Genomic DNA, 9,978 nt, shown 5'->3' with positions numbered 1-9,978 from the left:
GATCTGTTCAGTTCGCTGCCAATTTCGTCCTCTCCTTAGCCCTAGTAGGCACTCGGACCTGGCAGTAGCCAGGAGAGAAGTGAGGAGGGAAGTAACCAGTGAACCAGCAGGGGGAGGGAGAGAAGAGGAAGTAGGGTGGGGGTGCCTAGGGAGAGGAGGGAGAAGGTAGAGGAAGCAAAAGTAGGAGGGACTTTTTTTTTTTTTTTTTTTTTAATCTCTTGGAGAACAGTGGCCACATTCCCGCTAGCAAGAAGGCAGAGGAAAATAAAAGAGTTTTTCTCTGGGTTTTTAATCTTCTGACTCCAAACAAAATCGCAATGTGAATTCTGTTCTCATTTCCTTTCCTGGGCTTCTTGTGTCTGAAGCTATGGACCCTGCACCTGTGCCTCTTGGCCATAGCTACCTGTCATCCTGAGAGCTTCTCATCATAGCTCCCCTCTCCTGCTAAAAAAAAAAAAAAAAAAAAAAAAAAAAAAAAAAAAAAAAAAAAAAAAAATCAGTGAGAGCCTATTTCATGCTACAAACATGCTAATTCACCCACCCTCACCCCCCTATACTTCCCGGAGAGGAATTGGGCAGTGGTGGTGACACTCAGGGCTTCTGGAAGATCCCAGAGTGCAAGCAGGTTCCTGGAGTTGCTAGCTTTGATATCCTTGCTAATTCTCTATTTTTCTGGGCTATAAATGGAGATTAAACTACTACCCAACGTTTTACCCCACATGAATCATATCCTAGGCGCTTTTTTTAAAAAAAAATGTTCCATGTGTACTATTTTCAAAGAATTTTCATGACAAAGCCCGTTTTACAGACTAAAAAACTAAGACAAAATGATACACAGTGTAGCATAGATGAGCTCTAAAATCAGGGAGTCTGACTTCTGGGCTCAGACCCTTAGTCACCACAGTATCAATAATGAAACTACCATTTAAATTAAAGTTTAAAAGTACAACTGGTGGATATTATGTTCTTGTCCCTGTTCCTGGCTAATGAAGTAAATTCTTCATATCTCTTGCAGCTCCCTGCTCCCTCTGTGGGGCCTTGAATTTTATTGAAAAGAAGATAGGCCCAAGGGTTACCTTGAGCTTCCAGAATCTCTGTTTCTTTTTTAATGGTGAATAACAGCACATTCCTTTCAGAGTTTTGTTTGGATGACATTAGAAAGCAGTGTTAAAGTGACTGGCACACTGACTAGCCTTTACTAGGGGCTCAATCCCTTTTTATCCCAAATTTATCCCAAATGCAGACTATATTCTCCCCACTCAGTCACTTCTCATCCCCCTGTGGTTTGGATTTTGCCCTTAGCCACCCCAGGAACTGTTCTGCAGATAATAACACATGCTTCAAGTGTGTTTGAGAGGATTCAATGGGATCATGTGGGTGATCTTTGCCTGGCATAGAGAACATAATAGCTTTTGTGATTAATAATGAAGACCTAATTGCGAAATTCAATAGGCCCTGGAAACTCACTCCCTCTTTGATTTTTCCCTGTGAATCTTTAGTTGTGTTCCCTCCCCTTTCTGCTCTCTCAATTCTGTGAGCTGCCTTCCCTAATGTTTCTCACATCTTTATACTCTGCCCTGGGAGAATGACAAATCGAGAAGATTCTTCTCTGCTCCTGCTGTTGAGGTGGTCACCTCTGACCTTTCAATATGTAATTCTGGGTCTCCCACAGCCCTAACCATCCTTGTCAAAAGTTCATCCTATTCCCCTTTGAAAGTGTTCCTGAGACTTGCCTCCCTTAAACTCCTGTGTATATTTAGTTTGCGACATTTGTCACTCTGTTCTCAACATAATTCTTTGTTTGTAGGAAGCTGTGTTGTGGGGCTGCAGACAACTGTGCATCCTGAGTGCCCACCTTCATCTCTTGTAGTTCTGTATAGTCCTTTCTCAGTACCTTTACTTTCTCATTAGCATAATGCCTCCAGCATTGCAAAAGCTTAAAGAGAGATAGTGGAGACCTGAAAGAATTGTGTGTCAGTTTTTTTTTTTCTAAAGATGACATCAATTTTAGTGACCAGTCATTACATTCAGAATAAGCAAAGTAATGAGGCGATATTAAGCATGTAGAATAATCTCTAACAGGACTCTCAGCTGTAACTGCAAGATGGTATAAAGAGTCTGGATGTGGAAACCAGTTAGTTAACTTAAGGTTGCATTTAGGAGCCAAATCCTAAATCTACAATGGCACATTTGCAACTAATACACCCAGGAAGATGGAGGAATGGTTGAAATGGATGAAGCCAGCAGCAGCATGACCAGCAATGCAGATAAACCTACCCATTCACACCTGTCTGAGTGACCTTTTGGGGAATTGAATTGAAAGCAAATTAAACTGGGGGGAAAAAAAACCCCAAAATCAAAAATCCAGTCTCTAGTCTGTCAGAACACCTGGAGATGCCAGTTGAGATACTTTAAGAGAGAAGCACACAGAGTCTTAGATCTGGATGGATTAAATGGTTTCCGAATGCTGGAATACTTAGAAGCCTCCTCCCTAAAGCAATCAATGAATGAGTAAATAAATCATAGAATTCAAAATTCTGGCTGAACATCAGATTTTTTTGATGCTCAGGACCCCTGAAAAGTGCAGCTTTTCAGAAAGAGTAAGATTAAGGTATTAGTAGTACAAGTGTCTTGTATCTAATTTCTTCAAGACATCTGATTAATGAATTAAAGTTGCTTTAATGTTTTAGTAATAGAACTTTCCTATTTTATATTAGTGCTACTGTTACAGACAGCTATTAAACCATAGGACATACCTCACTCTCTTTTCCTAAACACAAGAAAAATTAGACATGAGTTGAAAACAGCAGCAAACACAAATTTAGGATTTTACTGGATTCTGTTAAATTGAGCTCTACTTTTGTCAGCGAAATCTTCTGTGTATATGTTTCTGTGAATACTCTGTATCTTTATTTCCATGATTTACATTCATTGTCTAAAATCTTCTCACAAATGAGACCAAATTCTACTTATGTACAGGTGCTAATATATCACAATGAAACCTACTGTTATATATAATTTTAACTTGCCAATAAAAATATTTTTAAAAAAACTTATAGAAATGCCAAGAACACCTTTCCTTTAATTACTATTGAATATTCATGTAAGCCTGAATTAGTAGTTGTGGGGGCTCTGGTTCCTTCTTATCTATTTCACTACTGCTGTGTTTGTTTCATTCATTCAATAAATATTTAGTAACTATTGTGATCTTGACATTTAATTTAGTATTGAGAATGTAGAGGTGGAATCATTTGGTCCCTTCCTCTGAACTTAAGCCTACTGGGGATATAGGAACATCTTCTTAATTAACTTAAGAAATCTTAATATAATTTTATCTGGCTGAGCAATTTTGTCTGCTAATCAGAGCAGGGAAGCTGTATGGAAGAGATAATACTTGAACTGAGGGGTAATAGTTTTAAGCAGGTGATTTCCCTAGACTGTTGCAGATCAGATAATCCACACAGAGGAAGGGTATTATCCACAGAAGTGGGCATCGTCTTTCTTTGGGATCCTCTTCCAATTTCTACCAATCTTTCTTTTCACATATTTTTTCAGTTAATTCACTTGAGCCATGTGCTTCGATTTGGTTATCAGGAATGTGACAATTGTCCTTTCTTTCTTTGGTACTGGGGACTGAGCCTAGGGGCACTTAACCACTGAGCCACATCCCCAGCCCTTTTTTTTTTTTTGTACTATTTTTAGAGACAGGGTCTCACTGAATTGCTAAGTGCCTCACTAAGTTGCTGAGGCTGGCTTTGAACTCATGATCCTCCTGCCTCAGCCTCCTGAGTCACTGGGATTGCAGGCATTTACCACCGTGCCCGGTGACAAATGACATTTCTAACTTTAACTTCTTTACAGCATTGCAGCTCCTTCATTTTGATGAGTTTGTGGATATGCTGTTGATATCATAAATTCAGAGCATTTGAAATAAAACTGATTATCCCTACTTCCCAGTCTTATTCTGGGTTTCCAAGCTTTTATAAATTACACCATTATCCTTTCAGCCCTCCAGGTTCCTGTCTTAGACTCATATTCACCCTCTTTCCTCTGGCCTCCATCTGGAATCCATTGCTGTCACACAAAGGATGTTTCTTTGGTGTTGTTCCCTTCTGACCTCTTTATTTTTATGGTAACTTTTTTTTTATTGAGGTACTAATTTGTTTTAATCTAGGTTAGTTTCATAATCTAAGTGGCTTCTAGTTCCTCCCCCACCAACTGTATTTGATTTCTGTTGCCACATAACAAATCACCACAATCTTAGAGGCCTACAACAACACCCATGTGTTTTTCCACAGTCTTGCAGGTCAACCATCCAGGTGGGCTCAACTGAGTTCTTGGCTCATAGCCAAGTAGTTGGCAAAGCAGTGGTCTTATCCAAAGGCTCTGGGTAGAAATCCTCTTCCAAACTCATTTCAGTTTTAGCAGTTCCTTACAGTCCTAGACCTGAGGTCTCAATTTCTTGGTGGCTGCTAGCTGAGGCCTGTTATTGGCTACTAGAAACCACCTATCATTTCTGCCATGTGAGCCCTTCCATCTTCAAGTAGCAATGAAGAATGTTTTGCACATTGAATGTAATACTTTCTATCTCTTTCTCCAGAAAGAGCCCCTGTCCTTTTAAAAACCTTACCTAAGGTTAGGCTCATGAAGGAAAACTTTCTTTTTTTAAATTTTTTTTAAACAGTTGGCTTTGCTAGACAATGTAAAGCTAATCACTCCAGTGATATCCACTCATCCCTTCAGCTTTTTCCCACACTCAGAAATGGAGGGGATTGTACAAGATCCTGGGTTAGCAGGAGTCCTTTTAGAATCTTGCCTACCATAGTAGTCATGTATGGGGTTGCTAAGTTTATCCTCCTAGAACTTTGTCATTCCTGCTATAAACTTTCTCCCAAAAAGACAAGTAGCCATTCATTACTAACTAAATTTAAAAAAAAATCAAAACAAGACCTCAGTTCAATACCTGTATCCTTTCATACTTGCCTCAAGCTAATATTTTGGTGTCCAGCTCTCTTTTCCCTCATATTGCAATGTTCCAGCCATACTACATGGTCTGGTTTCCTTCACTACCATTTTTCTTTGCCTGGTTTATCCTCCTTAATACTCATCTGCAAATGCTACCTTTTCCATAAGTGATTCCTCATAGGTCCAATGGATTATGAATGCTTAATCCTTTATTGCATTGCAGCATTTATTACTTATATTACTTAAGAGATTCTGTTATATGTTGTTTCTGTTTACTTTTATAAAGAGCTAACTGCTGCCTTAATAAACCCCAGCTCCCTCAGGCTTAGCAGCAATAGGAAAATAGCCACGTGGGGAGGAATGGCCAGCCCTCTCTGATTCTTCTTCCCCAGACACTTTTCCTCTGTCCTTTCTCTGACTGATTCCTAGTCCCATGATTTTAAAGACAGACATAAGAAGGTCTGGAAGAGAAATGTTCCAGAAACAGGAATAGCAGTTGGGAAGAACAATCTGCTCAGAGGGTTTTAGCCAAAGGTTTGGTGCTATTTGCCCTCTGATCCATGAAGGAAAATAGGACAAAAATCTGAAGCATAGACTGAGGTTTGGGAGAGGCAGAAGTATCACTACATTAATTTATTTCTGTTCTGATGCAAAGACCCTCAAGACAACTATTGTTGTTCAACTTTTCCTCTCACTGCCTTCCCCAAATTTCCTTATATATCATTGCCTACTTAATAAATATTTGCTGAGCTGAATCCAATTGAATAGTGATGAGCTAAAGGCATGTTATTTCAGATATCTCCTGTCCCAAATCCCATTTCTCTATATAAATAAAATTAAAAAATATATTGAGAATCCTATGGAATAAAATAAATTGATTCAGCATTTTCTTATTTCCTGTTTTTAAAAATTTGCTTCAACTGTTTTTAAACTAAGATGTTCCTTAAAATTTTAATGATATGAAAATTAATGATGACTAAACAAATATAATAAGGCATAAGAATTAGTCAGTTCCTTGAGGGCAGAAACTGTGTTTTATATATTTTTGTATCACCCATAGTCACAGGACTCAAACAAAACCAAAATTAGCATCTTAGGATATAGCTTCCACTCTCTCTTCTTTCTCTGCCTTGGGTGTAGAATATTTCTGTGTTGATTATATCTTTATAATCATGCAGTATTTTGATTTTTTTTCTCTTCAATTAAAAATAAATTATTTAATGAGGGGAGTATATGCTATTATACTATGGTCTTTGTATGCTATTTTATATTTTCATAATTAACAAATCAGAACAGTGCAAACACTAAGTTTTTATGACTAATTAACATATCTGGTCATGTTTCCCATGCATTAATTAATTCCACTTTTACTAAAATTTTCTACCGATAATGGTTCTATGAGAATTTACCACTATGCTCCCCCTACATATAAATGTGTGTGTGTTTGTGTGTGATATTTTATTTCTAAATCATATATATATATTTCCCTTTGTGGAATGCCTGGAGTCATGCTTGAATCACAGCATGTGACGGGTGTTCAGCTCGTCTTTTATTTGGTACCAGGGATTGAACTCAGGGGCACTTGACCACTGAGCCACATCACTAGCCCTATTTTGTATTTTATTTAGAGACAGGATCTCACTGAGTTGCTTAGCGCCTGCTTTTGTTGAGGCTGGCTTTGAACTCGAGATCCTCCTGCCTCAGCCTTCCCAGCCCCATGCCCAGCAGGACAGCTCATCTTGACAGTTTTCCTCTCACTGTCTGTTAACTCATTAATTGGTTGAGACTTGGAGGGGCTCCTCAGATGCTCTTCGTGTTCTTTCCCTCGTGAAGCTGACAGTCTCTGCTCTGTGGAGCTCTTCTAACCCTCCAAGTCGGTTTTCCTCCTTTAGGTCTTACAGGTGCCATTTTTTTTTCTTGGCAGTTGTGTTTAAATCCTCTGGCCTCCAAAAGACCTTCTTTTTACTATCAAATTTCCAGATTATTCTCATTGGGTCTTATCAGCCATTGCTGTACACAGCAGTTATTTGAGTCTGACTTTTTAAAATTTATGTATTCTTTTTGTAGTGCTGGGGATCAAACCCAGAGTGCTTTACCACCAAGCTACAGGCCCAGCCCTTTCTATTTTTCATTTTTGTCAGGGTCTCACTAAGTTGCCAGTGCTGGCCTTGAATTTGCCATCTTTCTGCCTCAGCCTCCATAGTCATTAGGATTATATGCCACTGAGCCCAGTTTAGAATCTGATTCTTGCCATTTGGGAAAAGTTACTACTTTGAAAAAGTCTTTTCTTCTTAAAGCCCACCTTCTTCCATCTGATCCCTTTGATGATTATTTCCTGAATTGAATTTCTAAGAGCATAACACTTAAATATGTCATGTTCTTGCAATTGTGCCTCACACAATTTAATGAACACTTCCATTATATTTCTGTGTTCATTTCTTGAGTTATCATGCAGGGAAGACCCACAGGTAAGGAAGAGTTGGTAACGCTGAAGTACACAGCCTCCTTTTTAACTTCTCCCTCTTCCTGATTTCAGGTCCACTCTGCGCTTCTCCTAAACTTCTAACACTTTCTTTTCTTGTCCCTCTTCTTTCCTATCAAACACAAATCTGAATGAAGGTCATAGGCATTGGGACTGTGGAGAGAAGTTACTGACCCTCCACTGCCTGGAGCTGAAAGTCCCTTGAGGGAGGTGGATCTCATTTGTCACCTTGGCCACTCAGAGATCCATTCATCAGAAGGGATTCATTGCATCATTGCAAGCATCTGCCTTTTCACCCTGCAAATTTTCAGGTGGAGCTGGAAATCAGATGACCCATGTAAAGCCTTAACAGGATCAATTAAAGTTGGTTAGGCATGGTGACGAATGCTTTAAAAATACGGACAGATGGGAGTGTAGAAATGATAAATATCACCACTGGGGACTAATTTTATTCTTTACTTTTGCTTCAGGGTTTCCAGGTGTTTTTCTAGCTTTTCTTCCTTGAGGGAAGTCGTTTTAAACTGCCCCTGGATATCTGCCCATGGAAAAGCAAACAGCTTTCTTTGACCACAAATGATCACCTACCAACAACTCCTCCACCCTGTTTTTCAATTTTTGAACTCTGGGGTTAATTCTTGCCTTATAAAATTAAGATCAAGATTACTCTGGCAAGGAGCCAGTCCTGCAAACCAGTTCTTTTACTGGGCAATGAAGAGTGATTGCATAAATGCTACATAAATATTTCAAGTATCCATGTTGTCAATCCTGGTAACTATTGCTGAGCTGTAAACAGAGCTGCAGTGTCTGGATAGTGCTGGGGGAGCCGAGTAGGATTTGACCAGACAGGAATTAAAATGGAATGGAAGCTAACAGACCCTGAAGTAGGCAAGATTCAGGTTTATGGCTTCTTTGCTTTTGTAATCCCAAATTTACACTAAGTACGCAATATTTTTTTAATTGAATTGCATATTTTGAAAGAAGTGCAAATAGAAAGAGATTGATGTTTACCCGTATAGCTAGTTCAGCGTGTATTTTTGAGTTCTGAGGCATTGACAAAGAATAACCCCAAGGAACATCTTGCAGTCCTATGGAAGTTGTCCTTGTCTTAAAACACTCTAGAGCAAGTTTCTTGGTAATATGACACAAACCCAAACCAACATGTTAATCTTTTCCAGATCAGTAAACTTCAGATTTCATTTGATCACAAAGCCTTTCTACATGACTCCAGACCATTATGATTTGATGTACCAACACGCAACAGGAAAATGACAATACAAATAGGCATTTGAGAACATTTACATCTCTATGTGGAGCACAGCTTCTTAAGAGCAAGAGTCATGCATGGGCCCAAAGAGCTCTTTGCCTACAGTAGCTAATCTGTAAATACGCTTTAAAGAGTGAGGTGCAGTTAGTGAGACCCTAATTCTGTCACCTAAGATGACAGGAAGATGAAGAGAGTCCCCTCACCCTTTTAATTGTAAATTAACCTGGCCCTACTCTATCATGTTGAGAGCAGAAATTTATTTTCCTTTTAACAAAAAGGCAGCAGCGCTTTTCTTTTAGTGATGAAATTATGGGTTACAAAATGTTTTCAGTATTTTTCTTCCTGAATTCAGCGCTTGTTCACGATGCAAGTGTGATTGTCTTCTTGAAATCTCTTGAGTGACTCATGTCATAAAAGACAGGAAAGTGATCTGTAGCACACCTCAACCCCTGACTTCCTACGCTTCCCTTGAATCATACATAGACTTGCTAATTGAAATTAATTCAGTAAATCAGATACAAGTCCCAACAAAGAGCAGTTTGCAGCCAGGCATCTTCCTGGTGGTTTCAAATCTTTCCGTTTCTCCCCACTCAGGTAGGAAGAGATTTTCAATGTTGTTGATCTCCTCTGAAAAGCTGTAGAAAATATCTGTCCTGCTAGGTGAAAAAAATCCCACCTGGTGGCAGTGTTTGGATTGTATTCCCAGCAAATGTTGGGAACACAGCTCCCATACAAACACTAATGGGCTCAAAGAATGGAGGTGCAAAATATTAGGGACCTTGCCTCCTAATATGAAGATGGCTCTGATAGAACCAGTCCTGGCCTGTTATCAGAAAGTTCTGGGCACAAAGGTGAATCCTTTCTTTCCACCTCTGTCCTTAAACAAAGCAAAACCTCAGTGTTCTGACTGACATAGTAGGAGAGGAACTTTCTCCCTGGGGATGGTCTCCAGGGAGGCAGAGTGCAGAGTGTACCACCTGTGGGTAGTGCACTTGGTGAGTTATGAGATGGGAGCAGTCTTTTCATCAGCAACTCAAAGAGCTTCTTTCTTTGACTCTTGACATTCTGCCAGGCTTCAAGAGCCCCCTAATAAAATGTAGATATCCCTGGGAAGGCTAACACCTTGAGCATTATCAACTGGTATCAGTTAACACCTTAAGGGAAACTTAGGAGTGTTGCCAAAGTGGGCAGAGAAAGAAAGGGGAAGGAGAAACGGTACCCAGTATCAAGAATTGCTTACTTTACTATTTTGTCCAGGGTCAGCCCT

The sequence above is a fragment of the Spermophilus citellus genome (assembly GCF_964194105.1).
Source record: "Spermophilus citellus genome assembly, chromosome: 8".
In the NCBI taxonomy this organism is placed as follows: Eukaryota; Metazoa; Chordata; class Mammalia; order Rodentia; family Sciuridae; genus Spermophilus; species Spermophilus citellus.
Note: the sequence above shows the minus strand (reverse complement) of the source record.